At 37.0% G+C, this 19,237-nt stretch overlaps 1 protein-coding gene across 1 annotated transcript in view; it reads left to right on the forward strand.

Annotated features, from left to right (window-relative positions):
- CADM2 (cell adhesion molecule 2) overlaps positions 1-19,237 on the forward strand; it is a 416,144-nt gene that overhangs the window by 259,582 nt on the left and 137,325 nt on the right. The gene's annotated exons all lie outside the window — the stretch shown is intronic.

Here is a 19,237-nt window from a genome sequence, read left to right on the forward strand (position 1 = left end):
TGCAATTCTCTCCCCAGTACCATGCTGTTTTCATGGTGTTGCATGTGGCTGTGTGACTATAATTCCCATTTACTGTTGTTGTTGTTAAGGATGTTACTTTAGCAAAGCACTTAAAATTTTGAGGTAGAAACTTAGATTATCCAGAGTCATCTGAGAATCTGTTTATGACAAGGAATGTATTAGGGCAGGAATTACATCAGTTCTGACTGAGTGATTCCCTTCATTGTTATTTTGGTCAAGATCAAATTCTTTTCTACTTTGACAGGAGGTTGACATCAGGGTGTTAAGAACACAGTGCTTTCAGTCTGTCTTGTTATACTTTTAGGCTACCCTTGAAACCATAAATTTGTTTAAATGCTTGCGTTTAATTGTTGCTGAGTTTCACTGTGGAGTGTGGCATGGAGAGAGGAGTAATGACATAGTATTGTGGCTGTATATTTAAATGACAGACATTTTATCAAGTTACTGCTTTAAATACATCAGACTGAAACGATACAGTGTTATCAGATGTTTTTATTATATTATTAACAGTAACAAGAAGTCCTTAGTTTCTGAACAAAAAAAATCAGAAAAAATAAGGGCAGATCTTCATATTAAAATGCAATGATTTCTATATAAAATTTCTGCTTGTAGAAGGTACCGATCACTTTAAGAAGCTAATAGCTATACTGTAATAGGGAGAAGCAGTTCAGCTAATGCACACTTCAGCAAATAAAAAACCCCTCTGTTCCACTCATGTATTTAATTCACATATTTTACTCTTATCCTGCCCCAAGGAAGACAAGATGGCTGAAACACTGGCAGATTCCTGCACCTGAAATCACAATAAAATACTCTGTTATCACTGAAAACATGAGAGTGGAGTGCAGGTCAAGGGGATAGAGGAAGAGTTACCTGCTGCTAAGTTCACTGGCTAGATAGATTTTCTATATTACTGATGTAATAAGCCATGATAGGGTGTGCATTTCTGAGCTTTGGGGGGATTCAGGTACTGAGACGTGATGCCGAAGAGAAATAACTTCAACAGCTGGAATAATGTGCCTGTAGCACAGTGCAGCACACTGACACGTGTCTCATTACAATATATATAACTGCATTGTAATGCAGTTGTAATACAGGAAAGAGAGGGGAATTTTCTGATTATCTTTCACATTATGAATTGTTGTGCCTACACTGGCCAGTGTTAAATATACTGCCAAAGCTCAACTTTAAAGCAAAATGATTTGTTGAAACTTGAAAAATATATTTGTCATCAGTCAAAATGACAGAAATAGGGAACAGGAGGTTGCACTGGTTTCTAGTCAGTGAGGACTTCAGCATTAAAACTTCTGTCTCAAACACCATGGACATATAGCAGCTGGACTTAAAAGCGTAGTGAAATACCTATTGAGTTCAGCTGTTCTAGCCAAAGACTTCCTTCCTGTCCTTGCTGCTGCTGCCCCAATACTCAGCAACTGAGAGCTGAATAGAGCTGTTAAAACTCAGCTAGTTTGTATTTCTGTGTCAATAAAGGAATGTTTTCCAGTCTGCTCTGGAATGAGAACTGAATCTTCACCCTTCTTGGGTACCTTGCCTTTCCACTAATAACACTTTACAGCAAGCGCTACATTGAAGGAAAAGTCACTATCACCATGTGGGGTTAGAAATCATAGTCTCGGTGAGTGAGAGTGACCGCAAACAAGGTCAAACAACAAATCAGGATCCAAAACAGAAACAGATCATGTGTTTCTCAGGAGTACATACAGAGCGTTGCAGGGGAGCAGACCAGCCTCAGTGTGAAATATATATTGCTCCTCAGCATTGTGCCTCTTAGTTTCTGTATGAGAGGAAGAGTGAATAGGGAGCAAGATGCCCTTCTTTTTATTGTGTGTATTTGCTTTTAGAAGAGAAAATATTTCTTGGAGGTCAAAGATGTACCGTGCTAACACAGATCTGTGGAACCCCTCCAGTGAAGGGAATGAATTGCAGGACAGTGTGGATCTGTAGGGTACCTTCTTCAATTGTATGAGGTTCCTGAATAATAAAGCAGAATAATTTGAGTTTTACTGGCATTGTATCCTCACATGTAGACATACACATTTATTTAGGAGAAGATTTTGAAAATGTGGTGTCCTGTGTTTTTAGTAACACAGACTTCCCCATCGAATTATTCTGCAGAACTCTGAAAGATACTTGATTCATTTAGGAGTATTTTCAACCAGCTGTTTCCTACAGAGTAATTGGGGCAATAACCAAATAAGTCACTTGGTTTCAGCAATGCTTCGCTATGGAGACTGTTCCTTATTCTCTCGCTTTGTAGTTCTACCTGTCTTACAAGATTTATGTGCTAAAATTAAATGGTGCTGCTTTGGTGTTGTGCTCTATAGAGACCTGTGTCATTTTCCATTTTTAGTAGTTAGGAGCTGATGTAGGAGGATGCATTTAGGCTTTGTTTTCTGAGACAGCTAAAAATAGAAATGTTTGATAATATTAAATTATTTACTGTTATAGTACTTAAAAGGTTATGCAAAACTCATGGTTTTTTCAACTAAGTTGGACACTTGTCCAGAAGCCGATACTGTTAATAAATTACTAGTGCACTGCAATATCAGCAATTATAGCTACTAATAATGATGTAAAAAAAGCAATGATAGCTTTAAAAAAGTTCTATCAAAAGTTTGTGAAAGATCACAAAGGTAATGCAGAAAAAGGCAATAACAAATAAGCCACCCCTAAAACCATCAATACATTTTTCAAACCAAGTGCTGTATGTCTAGGACTGTGCCCATGTCTGTTCTGTCAATCACCAACCTCCTTTTATTAGTCTTAGATAGAAGATAAACAACAAGACTGACAGCTTTGTGTCCTTTGGCATTTTTGTGTCACCATCACAGAGTAAGAGAGTATTATGTCATCACTCCAGCCTGTCAGGTTTAGTTTAGTCTGTGCTTTGTCTTAACGATTGTTTTCCTCATTTTTTCCTCTAAGTTGATACACATACCCTGTATAGATTGTATATCATTGATGTTACCAGAATCTGTTTTTCAGACAAGAGTTGTCTTTACCTTCAGCCACCCTTTTTCCCTGTATATCAAAATAAAAGTCAGAAAAATAAGCATCTTCCTCACTCCACCAGTTCTAGTCTATACAAAACTTTTCATACCTCATACATTCAAACATTAATTGCATTAATTTTACAAGAAACAAGAACTTTGATATGTTCCAAAAAAACCCTTGGTTTAGGTAAGGTCTTTATGTATACCTCTCTTGTGGAATCTGTATAGACTTGGGCATTGTGTGTTGATAACTAGTGCCCAGTACCTATTTTTAGTTACATCTTTTATTATATGATGAAATAAAAGAGAATCTTAACTCATGTTTGGCTTTTGAAAACAGTCAAGTAGGTGTGGTAGGCGGTTGAAGAGTCAACACTTGGCTTTTCTTAGTGACTTCAATATCTGAAGGGTGCCTATAGAAGAGCTGGGGAGGGACTCTTTGCCAGGAAGGGTAATGATAGGACAAGGGGAAACGGTTTTAAATTGGAAGAAAAAAGATTCAGATTAGATATCAGAAAGAAATTTTTTACTATGAGGGTGGTGAGACACTGGAACAGGTTGCCCAGGGAAGCTGTGGATGCCCCATCCCTGGAAGTGTTCAAGGCCAGGCTGGATGTGGCCTTGAGCAACCTGCTCTAGTGGGAGGTGTCCCTGCCCATGGCAGGGGGGTTGGAACTCAATGATCTTTGAGGTCCCTTCCAACCCTAACCATTCTATGATTCTATGACTTCATAACACATAGTTGTTTAATGAAAACTACAGGTTTTCTGCACTAGTGAAGTGATAGACTGGTTCCACAAAAAGGCACATGTACCTGCAGGAAATGTCTGCTTTATATTACATGTTTAAGCTCTCTTAGAAATGTCTGGAAAAAGCAAGACAAGAGTAGGGATCTCCAAAGACAGCAAGCTGGAGCAGAAGATAGGTAAGCTAAACATTAGAAATGCAAGCCTGGACAAGAAACTTCAGGCTAAAGGGAGGTATTTAGTGCTTAGGATTTTCTACTTCTCTCTAAAAGATTGCGTCAAAACCAGGTCACGTCTTTCTGACACTGAAACAAAGACACAAGTGGAAGAAAAGCAAGCAGGTTGCTTGCTCTATCTGGTAGTGGGATGGACTTTTGGTCTAGTAAGACTTTTGGTCTACCAACCTTCTCAGAGAACATCCTAACCATCCAGCCACTGGACTTTCTTAAAAGGCTTTGCTCATGCCTTCCCTTAGTGAAGCTATTTTCCACTGCAAATATCCATATTAGGAAACAGAAAAAAAAAGACAATCTAGTTGGTAGGAAACATGGGAAAATAATGTTCGAGTCTTTGCTTCAATTAATATGCATTTATATTTATATGTGTATGGTGTGTATTCATACAAAGTAGGACAGTTTCACAGAAGACTTTTAATAGCAAATGCTCAAAAGTCCAGTGGTAATGGCATACAGATGGTTAAGTGAGTTGGAAATTCTGGTGTCTACCCTTTCTGAGCAGGGCGCTTTAACCAGAATTTTGGGGGTGACAGCGAAGAGGCAGGTTTTAGAGAATGACAGTTTGTCTACACCTCTTGTGTAAGAGGAGATCTAGCAAGTAACTCTGAGGTTGTCTAGTGGGTGAGTTTCTGGGTAAAATGAGCTCAGCAGGACCATCTTGTTTGTGAATTGCCATGATGCAGACACAGGATTATAGCCCCCAGCCCCATGCAGTTAAAGTGACCCAGGAGAATTCAGGCAGTTGCCCTTAGGTATTTTTGTGTCCTAAGAGACTTGAGCTCAGCAACTCCACTAGGTACCTGTCAGTGCATAATTGAAGGATTTCAGCTGTGCCCACAGGTTTTCCTTAGGCACAGGTATTCAAGTTTCTGATGTTTGTTACTGTATTATGTGGTAAGTTCACCCACAACTAGAGCTAGGTCCTGTTCCTTAAAAAATTGACAGAAATATCAGAAACCAAATAACTATGCAGAGTGCCGGTGAGCTTCATGGGTATTGTTGTAGTGGCTTTTTGACATGTCTGTACCAGCTGCAGAATTTATTCCAGTAGGGATCACCTTACAAGATGACACTTGATTTAAATTATCTGATTTGTTCCATAATGAGAAAGATCAGAGTCGAGTCTTTGATTTCATTTTCACAGGGAACAATATATCTTTAATTTTAAAATGGATGATCAGCAACTACATTCATAGAATAATTCAGGATATCATTTTGGCTCCAGCAATTCACATTGCAGAGCAGTGCAATCATCATTCCATCCTACTTTGTCTGTTGCAGTCAGTAATGTTTCATCTAGGCTCATCTGTAGCTGTCTTGGATCTAGGTAGACACACTGGGACCAGATCCTCAAGTAGTTCCACAGTCTTTCCCTCCTTCCCATTTCTCTGAATTTAAGCAGTCTCCAAGGAACTTTATCCTCTAAAGTGCTATTGAGGGAGACAAAGGCGCTTTTTTTTGCCCCTTTTTCGCTTTAATCCACTTAATATTTTATGTCTGTTGGTAGAATTAGGAAGAGAGATTTGCATATGAGGATTTCATTTTATCTTCATCCCCTGGAGATCAACCTGGTTGCAGACTCTGCTAATTATTGCTGTAAAACTCATGATCTAGATTTTACAGTAGGAGCTTCCCTATGGTCTTCTACAGAATTTTACAGTGCCTTTAAGTTAGTATTAATCCATATCGCTCTGATTACCCTCCTCAGCCTGGCTGTAAAGTGAAATCTGCTGGTATTCTTAAATTGATAGGATTTTAGGTTTCTGTGCTGGATCTGTTTGAGTATTCTTTTTCTTTTTTGTTTTGGTGGCAGTAGTGGGGGATTGTTTTGTTTTGTTTTAATGTCACAGTTTGGTAATACTTTCTAGTATTCAGCTAGAGAAATTAATTCTGCAAAGAAAGTTTCAAATTTCGGAAAGACTTGAGAAAGTATCAGGTTTCAGCATTTTTCTACAGAATTATTATTACTTTGTTAAATTCAGATTTTTAATTGAGGGTTAATTAGTGCTTTATAAGTGATATATAATGAGTGATTTTTTTTTTCTGCTTTCAATATGGACCCCTTGGAAATAAAGTAATCCAGTATGATTGTTGTCTATCAAACATAGAAGGTTCAAAAGCATATTCAGTAAGTCAGCATTTGCGGGTACTTCATGATTGCACTTTTAATAACTGGATTATAGAACTCATTTTTTTGTCTAGTAGGGATTGTCTTAAATAGATTTCTTTGGCTGCAGCTTAATCCTGATAACACCATGGGATTGCTGGTCTGAGGAGGAAACATTTTAAATTTCTAGCTAGCAGTAACATCCTTTTTCAATGAGGAAATTCACCTTCAGCCCAGAAGTAATTTTTTGGGCTTTTCAATAAATCTGAAGACCTAAGTTGCCAGAGCTTAGAAAACTCCATTGTTGTTATTATTTCTGACCCTGATGTTGTAATTCAGTGTTGATGCAAAAGTTATTTTGTGGGGCTCAATTTGTGGTACCCTAGAAGTAGCAAAACCAACTGGGAACAGATCACAACCACCTAAAACACAATCCTGGAGCATGCAATAGCTCATCTGTACATACTTACGGTGAACAGCTGGAAGGACCCCTTCTCTCCAGCTTCCCCCTTTCTGTTATTCTAACTGGAAATGTTTTCACTGATGCAATCAAAGGTTTTTAAATTCTTTTTTCTTCTGGGAAAAGACATGTTCATGGGAGGGCCTACTCAGAACAGCACTCATTTCCAGAGGAGGTCACATTAATCTGTCAACATTTTAACAATACCAGGTAAGACTTATCTCTGTGGATGGATAGTGTTCAAACAGTTGTCTTCAGTACAGTTCAGCAGAGCACTATTCAGGATATCAGTTGTTAATCATAAGAAAACAATATTAGAAACCAAAAAGGAGGAGAGGAATGCTATAAGCCTTTTTTTTGGTTTTATTTTCCTTAATACTATGATACAGGTAAAAGCTGTATGAATCAGAGAATCATAGAATAGCTAAGGTTGGAAAGGAATTCTGGAGATCATGTAGTCCAACCACCCTGCTCAAGCTGCGTCACCCAGAGCGGGTTGCCCCAGACCATGTCCAGTCAGGTTTTGAATATCTCCAAGGATGGAGACTTTACAACCTCTCTCAACAACCTGTACTGGTGTCTGACCACCCTCACAGTAAAATAATTTTTTCTATGCTTACATTGAATTTCCTGCATTTCAATTTGTGCCCGTTGCCTCCTGGCTTGTCAGTGTGCACTACTCAGAATTGCCTGGCTCCATCTTCTCTACTCTTCTCATCAGTTAATTATAAACATTGATGAGAACCCCCGCCAAGCCTTCTCTTCTCCAGGGTGAACGATCACAGCACTCTCAGCCTCTTCTTATGCCAAAGATGTTCCAGTCCCTTAATCACCTTTATGGCCCTTTATTGTAGTCCATACTTTGTTGTATGACCCTGACTCTCTTGTACTGGATGAGCCCAGAACTGGACACAGTACTGGACACAGGTGTGCCTTCACTAGTGCTAAGCAGAGGGTAGGGGTCATCTCCTTGGATCTGCTGGCAACATTCTTCCTAATACGGTTGAGGAAGCTGATAAGTGTAAAGTAATTTAAATTTGTGATTGTTACATTTTTGCACTTCTGTTATAGAAAAGATAAAGTGTATTTTGGAGTTGATGCTTGGAAATATAAAGAAATAAATTAATTGTTTGTACTCTTCCCTTTTAAAGACTTACTAATCAGTATTCCAAATTGCAATACTTTTTAAAATAGAGGTCTTAAATTTTGTGCCTGGAGAAGAGGAAAAAGTAGTTCAGTGCTAGGTAAAAAGGAGTTAAGTCAATGAGCTCTGAAGTGAAAGTGGGGAGAGAAGGAGGAATAAAGGACACAATATAATTAAACATGGGATGTTATAACTTAGATATCAAAAACATTCATGTATCCCATGTTGCAGATTGTTACTCCAGCATTCTTTATTACATCTGTTGCTGTGAGCGTATTATCATCCAAATGTGCAATTAATGTCCTTTGACGGGCACTTTGTCAACAAGCCCTAGAAAGAGTACTGTAACATTCACTGTCCTGAAGGCCAAATACCTCCTTTGCTTGTGCCATGTCTCAGCCAGCTAGTGAAGCATGTCTGGAAGTTGCTCTTGATTCATTATATACAATTCAGTAGTACATAGTAAATTCAGAAATTCTTCTTAGACTGTATCTCCAGTACTTAAGTGGCCTACGATCTATTAAAAATAGCCTAAAAAAGCAGTCAACATTGGAACAACTTCTTGCAGTTTTTAACTATTCAATGCTTCCTTTCATATGACAATCATAATATACAAATCTGTCCTTCAAATGTAATAAACTGAAAACAGGTTAGTTACAGCGATTTCTTGGTGGATCTTCAGACTATACCAGTTAAGAAAAGTGCAGTATGAGAACCATGTGTGAAGGGTAACATTTTCTAGCTATATAGTTGTAAATGGTAGTTACTCTATATATTTGTTTTTTAAATTTATGTCTTCTATCCTTTACCTACTGCTACAATTTGAACTGTAGAAAGAAAAAAAACCAAAAGAATATTTTTCCCCAACTCTTCAGAAAGAAAATACCCACAATAAATGTCTAAATGAAAAAGCCAGGATTTATTCCACTGGTTTTTGTCTAGACATATATGTGAAGCATGGACAGGTTTCTTCTCTTATGCTGAAATTTGTCTGGTGCATGTGAATGGCCCTGAAAATGTCAGCTACTGGGGATAAATGCTACCAATGACAGCATGATACCATGCATCTATTACTGTCAGTATCTACTGCTTGTTAAATAATACATTTATTCATAACAGAGTTTTTATTCAGTGCAACTATCGGTACTTAACATACTGCTTTATTTCAAATATGTGTTTGATTTTTCCAAATTATATTCTGTAGTACTTGGTGATCTGTCTGGCCACCACTTTGGACTCCAAATGTTATATTGTTGCATTTGTGAGGTCGCCACATTCTTGGAATATAGCTGAACAAGAAATGTATTTACACAAACTAGGTGTAGCCTAGAAAAGCTAATTTTTCTTTCTCTCTCTCTTTTTTTCCTTCATTGACTGTAAAGGCGAGAGATAGACAGCCTCTTCTGAGGGACTCAAATCCAAAGCCTCTTTGAGGGAGAAAATTGATTAGGAAAAGTTAAAGATTAATCTTTGTGAATAACCACCAAAGGATTTTTTTGGTGATGTTTCAGGATTTTATTCTGAAAAACCCCCAAAAAACATTCTATTGTGTATTCTTTACCCGCCAAAAACATCTAGAATCACAAGATCACAGAATGTTTCATGTTGGAAAGGTCCTCTGGAGGTCACCTAATCCAACTTTCTTCTTCAACTATGTCCAGTTAGGGCAGGATCCTCAGAAAATTAAAGGTCTAGGAAGTTCTGCTGCCAAATTTTTCTTCTGAATTTGGTTTAAGTTCATTATTTGCTTCTTCTCCATGCTAAACAATCCCAAATCTCTCAGCCTCTTCTTGCATGATAGGGGCTCCAGCTACTTAACTATCTGTTTCCATCATCATTTCCCACTCATAGTTTCCTTCACAGCACACCAGCATCTGGAAAACTAAGACAAATCCCACAAAAGAGGAAGCATCTGTGTACTTGTCATTCAGAGGCAGATTGTCTGCTGCTAGGCTATATGAGAGACATCATAAAACGTTAAAGGGCTCTATCTTAAAAGATATTAAAACCACCAAAGAGCCTTCTGATAATCCTCTCTGGAATTTCCCTAGACTCTCTAAGATCTCTCCTGATAATTCTCCACATTTCAGTTCCCTCAATAGTGAGATCTGCAAGACATCACTAACATCTTCAGTATTGACATATACATTAGTAATTGACTCTATATTGGTACTGGAATCAATTGCTAGATTGATTGCAGTTACACTCATCAATTGTTGATGACTTCTTTGCTGCTTTTTTTGGGGTTCTGTAATATTTTCAAGGCAGTGACCTGTTCTGAATTGGCCTCTGGAGGAAGATATCTTACTCCATTGACTGCAGCAGGAGTTTAGGAGTCTGACTTCTTAATGTAGTTAGGACAAATGAGTATTCCCACTGCCTGTCTAGCCAATGTAGACATTTGCTACAGGAAGAACAATGTTAATTTATGTATCTACATGAATGAGCAAAAAGTGCAGAAAGAACAGGGGCATCTTATATCTGTTTTCACTTAGAGAGAGATCTCCCTTAGATCATTAATACGTGAGAAAGTATCTCAAAATTCTTCTGAGAGAATATGTTTGAACAGGACTGCGCTCTTTAGAATATTGCGACGTTCCACAAAATATGAAGCAATACCATAAACATGACTCTACCATATGTATTACTTATTCATGAAATTAAAAACATATTCAGTATGATGGGATCATTAAGTTTATCTAGTGAATGAGCAGAACTTCTTCATCATCGACAAGGTTAGAGAAATACAGGTATCATTCAGTTCTGCAGCTTCCTTAAGACATGATCAGCTGCAGACATATATGAAAAACATTGCACTTAGGCAGGTCTGAGGAGAAACTGGATTTCCAGCAGTGCTAAGAGTGTAAATTTTGGCAGAGTTGTTCTATTTCCCTCCTCTTTAGGATTTCTTGCATCCAAAGCTGACTAAAGCCAGTGCATGAGGGTCACCAGCAGTGATTGTAAAGGCAGTCTCTTGGAGAGGAAAAAGTGAGTATACGGTAACTGATGTTCTTAAAATACATAGACTGACTTGGTAAAGCTCTGTGCTGTTTGGCTATACATTTTTAATACCTAAACAACCGTAACTCTGCCTTGGTCAGCAATCATTTAAGTACTGTTAACACAATGCTTCGGCAATCAACATCAGTAGCATGAGGAAAAATTGCCCAGCCTAGTCTGGTCTTCACGGAAGAACAAACTCAGAAATCTGTGTACCTTTATTTGAGTTTGTGAGAAGATTAGTATTTATTCATCACTTCTACTTCAGTAAACGCATTATCTAATATTTCTCACTTACAATGAACTCGCATTTAGCCTGAAACATACTGTTCTGTGTTTTCAGTATTAACCTCAAAGTTATGGAAAAAAAAAATATATTTCAAACTTCTATTAGTATTTTCTTAGGTAGGTGTGGGCTGTTATTACATCTCTCCATTGTATTATTTTCATTTTCATAGTATTACTTATGCAATAGTATTCCATCAGAAGACCTTCAGAAATTACCTTCCCAACTGAGAGAGCGTTTCTATCTGTAATTTACAATATATGGCACAGTATGATACATGCAGTTTTGGAATATTGTAGCCTTATTTTTAACTTTTACCATAATTGCCAGGATCAGTACAACTCGGAATAGGATTCATCTTTTTAGAGTGGTGCTGCATTTAAACAGATAGTTAAATAATTCCCTCTGTAATCCTTAGGGCTTCTTTCCTGCATTACTGCTTTCAAAATATCAGTCTCCTACTTGGTATATAAGATTATCATTTCTACCAATTACTTTTATCTATTGAATCTCATTTATTTTAATTCTGTCCATCTCTAAGCTTGCCAGATCATTTTGCAATTTTAATTTTTGCAGCTGCATATTTGAGAGGTATGATTTTTAAAGATTTTCTAGGCTGCCGTGCTGTGGCACATGTCCAGTTGCATTAGTATAATAGCAAATCCTGTAATTCCCCATTGAAGAAGGAACCAGATGAGCAGACCTTGTAAGACAACATCTCATCCTGACTAATGTGATTTTTGTTTTATTTTTAGAAGTACAGTTAAACATGATTCCAACATGATAAAGTGTCTTCATAGTTCAAAACGTATATGTTTTGAAAGGATTTGAAACTTAAATTTCTCACATGAAAGTGAGGCAGCCCTCAGACCTTCTAAGACAATAAATGTCATCCTTATAATTCTCAAAGGCAAGAAGAACATAAGCACAGTGTCTTTTTAGTACCAGAAATAGGCATTATAAACACCCTAGAAGGCAAGTTCTATTCTTTTTTTTTTTACATATTGCCATGTTTCTTGAATGGTCTGAAAGAGAGAAACTGAAGAGAATACAGAAAATTATTGTAAGAGAAAATGTAGCTTGGTGCAGAAAATCTGACATGCAGAAAGGTTATTCCATTCACGAAGGATGTGTAATCATCCTGGCCTTCTTTTGTCATTGGCAACAGCTGGAGAAACCTCACTTAGCAGACGTGTTCAAGATCGTAAGTTGTTTTAAGTCACCTTAAACTGTTTTTATTTTATCCAGATTGCAGGAAATGGGGAATTGTTATTTCACTGAAGAAATTACCTTGCTGTTTGAATTTTCCTCATGATCATCGAAGACTGTTCTTTAAATACAGCCTATCCTGATAAATAGTAGATAGCGCTGTGTGGACAGGTTCTGGGTCCCCAGCTCTTTGGCCTTTTCAAGGCAGTAAGCAAGCACAGAGAAGATGCTTCTGTTAGTGAGACTGTCAGCACCTCTTCTAATGAAGGGAGTTTGCTGTACTCCTTGAAATATGCATTACCCAACATGCAAAAAATCTGAAAAATATGAAACGGAGAAAGCAGTTTTCTGTTGAACATTTTTCTCTAAATAAGCTAATCAAATATTTCAGCAGTATTTCTCAGCTGAAAACAATCCAGTCTTTTCTTATTTGATTGCAAGCCAGAGCATAAAGTAGAAGATGACCAGATGATTAGAGGTAGAAGAAGTATATTCCTATTGACCCCGTTATTTCTTCCTTTTGATTACCAAGTACTTTAGAAGAGTTCAAAGAGAAATAGAAATGCATTGGAATGAAAGTAAAACTAATCTCTAAGGACTGTTATGTTTTTCTCCCATTTCAAAAATCTTCTACTAAACTCAGCGATGCCCTGAATTTATTCAGTGAGTACATGAATGGATTGGAAAATTCAGTAAAGTTAAAGTAGCCACAGCATCTGAGCAACACAAAACTGTGAAAGATGCTGTTTGGAATGTCTTGCTGAACTCATCTGTGTTACTAATCACTTTCCTAATGGGAAAAAAAATCATCATGTATCTGCAAATTGGCCAGAATACTGTTCCACAGCCAATTAGCCAGAGTCCCCAGTATTGTGACCTTCAGTTTTGTTATTTCTGCTAATTTTACTTAGGAAAGATGTCACCTTTAAAGGACTCCAAAGGTACATGCATCAGGCAATCTAATAGGTTGTATAGAAAGTTCTAATGTATTACCAAGTGCTTTCCCCTCTGTATTAGTATTGCTTGTGAAAGTAGATTCAGTTTCAACGTTTTTGTCCCAGTACTGAAATCTGTCATGACTCTAGACTAATTAAGAGATAATCTATCTTTCTGACCTTTGGACTCTGTTGGAATCATGACGAGCTAGTAATAAAAGCAAAAGTAATAGTTTCACAGATGCAATGTTATGGAGTTCATTTCAAGTGAAAGGTAAAAATGGCCTCACCACATGCAGAAACAGAAATAGAAAACATGTGATTTCTAAATATCCACAGTGCTAACCTATCCTTGTATCCATCCTTGTGTGAAAGTAATCAAATTGCATGAGTAGAAATGGAAGAGGAAGAAAAAGAGTTTTCTTTTCACATAAAAAAACTTGAGAAGTTTTAAAATGTTAGGAGCTCAGATACCATGCAAGTACCTACTAGACAGATAAGGCATCACAAGAATAAGTGCATATCATTTGGAAATGGTCAAACTGTTAATACAGCAGCAGACTAATGAGTACATGATTTTTTTAAAGGCAATTGAAATGTTTTGAAAAGGAGTATGAAGGCTAAGAAAGCTAGACACAGCATAACAATAATAGTTTGATTTTTTCCCCCTATTTACTCCCCTCCTTTCTCTTTTTTGCTTTCCCTTGTTCTGGCGGTGATCTGTGGTCTGACAGATTTTGGTGCACAGCTATTGGCAAGTGTTGTAGATCATCCCTATAGACCACTTGGTATATTGAATTCCTTAGGAATAAAGCAATAAGCCGTATAAAGGATATCTAAGTATATCCAGAAACAAAATGTAAATCCCTTTATATCTATTTCATATTTGATGATGGTACTGCAATCAGAAATTTGGAACCTGAAAATCAGAGGGATTGTTTCTGTTTCAGAAGTACTAAATTTCTAGGGGTTTAGCATGACCTGTGGACTATCAGAAATCTTTCTAGTTCCGACTGATGGTTACATTATTCCCATGACAGAGGGAACAACTCTAACATAAGGAAGAAAGTTTTGTTGAGTGAATCCCAGGATAGCAGCAGATGTCAAGTTAGTATTGTCAAAACATCTGCAAATTACTCTGGAGGATTTGTGGGGTTTGTTGTTTGTTTCTTACCCATTCTTCAAATATACACCACCAAATACTAGTAAGATGTAGTCTTTTAGAGAAGTAAGATTAGAGATAGTGCTCTCTGGCTACTGCATCTAACAGGTCTAACTGCCCTTTCCACCCAACATAAATGTGGATTTTTTTTTCCAAGACCGTGAATTTCTAAGTTTCTTTTCTCTCTTTGATAATATTCCTATTGCAAGATTTCATTACATGACTACATATGATCATTAGACTAAGTTGTGCAGAAAATAAAGTACAGCTTTTTGTGAATGTGAACAAGGAGACCAGTTTATTAATGGCCATCAGTCTCAAAAATTGCTAATTAATACAGCTGAAATACACAACTGTATCTTTTACTCATAATCTAACCAAGCAAATTATCAAGGTTGCTTGTTTCTGTGTCAGAAAACATTCTGGAAGGAAATCATTTCCCCAGTAAAAGACAATGACAGGTAAAATAAATGAAGTGTGTCTTCCTAGGAACAAGTATTTTATGCATAATTATTTCATACCTTGCAAATTAAGTACATCATGTCTGCCTGGGAATTACAAAAAACTGAAATAAAGTACTTAGGGCATATTGGAATTTACTATGCAATTATATTTCTTGTTGCGTTTTATATTTTTATAAGTGCTTGCGACAAAACAATCCAGGATGGAGATGTCAGTAGTGGTATTCTTTGTTATTGATTTGGCATAGGTGTACTTCCCAGAAGTCAAATACACCTTCTGCTTATTTACCCTTTTCTAGCATCTCTGTCTCATGCAAAAATGTAGGTATGCTAACTATTGATTAGGTAATGATTCAGGAATGTAGGTGAAAATCTCCGGGGAGAGGCCAAAAAGTTGTTAAGCTTCTAGCCAAGTGAAATGGAAAAAAAAAAGAAGAGCTTCCAGAGAAGGCTCTGAAAGAGCAGACAGTCAAGTCAGGCCAGAACTTGTAGAGTTGTTAAGGACAAAGCTGTCTTTTCTCTAGACCTGGACTGTCTAGTCGTTACCACAATACAACTAATAAATAGTATTCAGAAACGCTCCGTGGAATACAAAGAGAGCTATTAGTATAACCTTCTTAAAAAACAGAGGAATAAATACTGTCACCTGAGTAAAATATAGCAGCTGTATTTTAGTATGAGACACTTTAAAGAGAACCCTGGTGTTTCCTGTTAACTTCTATGGGGAGCTAGAATTGGTTATTGCATTTCTATTGAACAATGCGTGGGCATTGGACATTTCAATACGCAGGAAATCTCTTTATCAGTATGTACCAAACTCCAAATTCATGCAGAATACATGTACTTATTTTTATTTTCAGCTGTTAATTAAATAAGAGAGAACATTTTGTATTTTACTTTATGGTACTTTGTTTAACCTACTATGGCTTGAACCTCGTGGTAAAATTGCCCTGTTTGGGGCAATTCTCACTTCAAAAAAAGAGCAATCAAAAAGCTTACAGAAAGCTTTTGAAGCTCATGTCCTTTAAATAGAGAATAATAAGCTAGATGATATCCCTCTTTAAACAACTAGAACTTGGATCTGCTGGAAGGGATAAAATACAGAGTACTGTAAATAAATCTCCTTCTTTTCCACCAGCAGCTTGAGGAGCATGCCTTCTCCTTCAAGCTTTTGCTTGCCAGTTGATACCAGTCAGTAGCTGGCTTCTGTTCATGCTCCACAGGCTTCTTTGCTCGATCAACCAGGCTTGGCAAGAGTTTACTCTCTGCCACATGCAAGATTCTTGCTCCATTCAGTCTCCGTGCCAGGAGATTGCTACCTGGCTAGAAGTACTGGCTTCTCCAATACTGCCAACTGTTCATTTGCTCCCAGAGGGTTCTCCCTGCCCCAGGGTGAGGGAGCCAGGACTGGACAGTTAAGCAACCACTTTTTTCTCTGATCCAAGTTCACCCTTTCAGTAAAATATAACTAACAGAGAAAATGGAAACGAACCAGTTCTGGCACCCATCAAAGCTATCAATTTCATGGGAAGAGTTGGAGTCCTTCTAAACAGATATAGATGGATATAGACATAGGTGTAGAAATAAAGTTAGAAAATAAGATTCTAAAAAGACTTCATGTAAGTGCTAGCCTTGTCTAAGCAATAGTGGTAGACTTTTCTCATTGGTTTGCTCTCAAATTTGGGTAGACAGGAAAGTTTACAGATGTTTAGGTTTGAAATTGATGGCACAGGTAATTGCATTTAGACTTAGCACTTATAAAAATGCTTCTGACAAACAGCTTTACTGAGAGGGAGTATTATGTCAGTGCTCTTTGCAAACATTTTTTTGCAAAGGCTCTGTATTGGTATTTCCATTACAAAACTCTTTCCTTCTGTTCTTTCAATAAAAATTCACTCTAGGCTGAAACATGGAACATCTGATCTCAGCTCTCGATCAGTGGTTGTTTTTACCAGTTTTCCAGAAAATTGACTGAGCTGAGCTTTTTTTATGTTGTACAAAGGTTAAAAAGGTGTGGAGAGGAGGAAATGAGGGAGGGTAGCAGTAGGCATGTAGTTGATGCAGTTGGTTTGTATTTCAATTGTTTTTTTTCTCTACCAGTAGGATTGAAATGGTGTGCTATTGGCATCATCTGTAAACCATTTGTTCTCTAGTGGAATTCATTAAAGTTCTTTTTAGTGCATAAAATTCCTCACATTGCCCCATCTCTGGGAAAATATTTAACAGCTATTTATTATGAGGCAGTAGCAATTGAAAATTATAACAAAATTAAATACCGTCTAAGATGATATACTGCATTAATTTTTACATAATTTCTGATTCAGGGGAGGCAAAAATCACCACTTTCAAATTATGGGGTTCTGAGAGTGGTTTTTTTGGGGGGTTGCTTTTTTTAATTTATTTCCTACGTTATTCTCCAAATTACGTATATGGATGTGGTGGTTATCAAGCCATTTGGAAGCACTGGCTCATTTTGAAAATATTTTTTTACTGAAAGGTCAGTAATGTGAAATAAACTACCATTCTTATGTCTGCTCAGTTTGCATCTGACTAGAATTGAAATGCTGAGAAATGAATTCTGAGTCTCCATCTACTTCCTCAAAGATAGCAACAGCTTCACTGTTGTGAGGACTTTTGGCTAGTAAAACCACAGTCATCAGCTTTGCCTGCTATTCTGGGTTGGTAGAAGCTTGCTTCTATGTACTTTTTGTTTTCTTGAGCTTGTTTTTCTTGGCTGTTATGTCAGCATATTGGTATGTACATAGCTTTTCATCTTGTGGCTTTTGTTTTGCCTGCTTGTTTGCTTTAAAGTAGCACTTTTCCATCATTAGATGCATGTTACATTATACACTACATAATTATTTCTTGCTGTGGGTGGCCAGAAGATGTCTGTTATGTTTGGAATGTGTCCATTACACACAATCTCAGTCACTTCAATGTGCCTTGGAGCAGCTCATGGCATGCTTATATGTTAGGTCTGCTTAAACTGTCACCTTTCAGTCATCAGAGCCTGCAGAGACTAAGTCAAACTTTAGCTGACCTACCTTGAAATAACCAATAAATTAACCTTGAAATCACTGTAAAGAAGCCTGAATGATAGCCTTAGAAGACACCAAATTTAAGTGACATTTTTGCTGAGTCTTCATTGTAGCTGCTTATTTTTGTGTAAATCTTCCTATATTGACAGCACTTGGAGAATCTTGCAATGGGTCAGAAATACAGGATTTAGTAGCCACAGAACCACAGAAAAGCTCATTTTTATCATTGGAAGATATAAATGTTAGGAGAAACAAATATAAGAGCCTTTGGAGACTTTAGAAAGAGATGAGTGAGAACATAAAGAACTTGAATATCTTAATCTCTAGAGGTCCCTTCCAACTCCAACAATTCCGTGACTTCCATGATCTTGGTTCTCCTCACAAATCAAAGCATAGCTTTCCCAGTAATAGTTCCATTCTACTTTTGACTATCCGTGGCTTACTATAAAAGTAGACTCACTGAAGATTCAAATACTTCCAGGTAAAAGACATTAATCTAGACGTATAGAGCAAAACTTTCTCAGTTATGCATGCCTTTGTATTGTTCGCTTAGGAGAATTATGGTGTTTACTTCCAATACCAGTATTTCTATGTTGTGAAAAGACTCTATTAGTATATGTAGATTCCCAGAACAGCTTTACTTCAGAGAAATGGAATGTTTGGGGATGCTTTGACTGTTTTTAAATAGAAAATGTGCATTAATCTAAATATAGGCTTTAATATACTTAACATTTTAAAGCATTAGCTAAAGTGACATTTTGAATTTAAGTAAATCTTCCTGCTGCTCTTCCCTCAGTGGTTTCATGCCAACAAAATTTTGTTAGGAAGGATCTTCTATTAGAATATCAGCTTTTTAGTCATAATCAAAAAAGTAAAGCCAATATACTTAATTACCTAAAATCTTTAAATGTATTAGGTATGCATGTATGAGTGGAACTTTAATATATTCATAAGAAATAGCCTTATAGTGTTCAAGAAACCTGATGTTCCAGTTTAATATGAATAGTAATGGACATGAGGAAAAATGTGTAGGCAAACTACACAACACTAGACTTCTTAATTGAAAATACAGTTTGTTAGTAGATGAAACAGGATTCTCAATATTCACCCACATTTGTAAATACATGAGAAAAAAATGTTTTTAGGAAGGAATTATTGTAGGCTCTGAACAAAGTAGTTAGGGGGCAGAAATCAGAGTCAATGTTGATTTTTTTCAGAGGAAGATCAAAGGTAACTAAAGTCCCTTAGTTTCTAGGTTTACAGACATTACAAATCACCTAGTACACTTTTCAGAAACTTGATGAACTCTTGTGCTTTATTTCATAGAGAAAACAAACTTCCATGCCTAAAGACAACTGTGTCCATATCCCTGTGTTCTAGGGTGCAATCTCACTGGGCTACTTCATAGAGCCTCTTGT

Source organism: Calidris pugnax, unplaced genomic scaffold, assembly GCF_001431845.1.
Source record: "Calidris pugnax isolate Ruff unplaced genomic scaffold, ASM143184v1 scaffold95, whole genome shotgun sequence".
Lineage (NCBI taxonomy): Eukaryota > Metazoa > Chordata > Aves > Charadriiformes > Scolopacidae > Calidris > Calidris pugnax.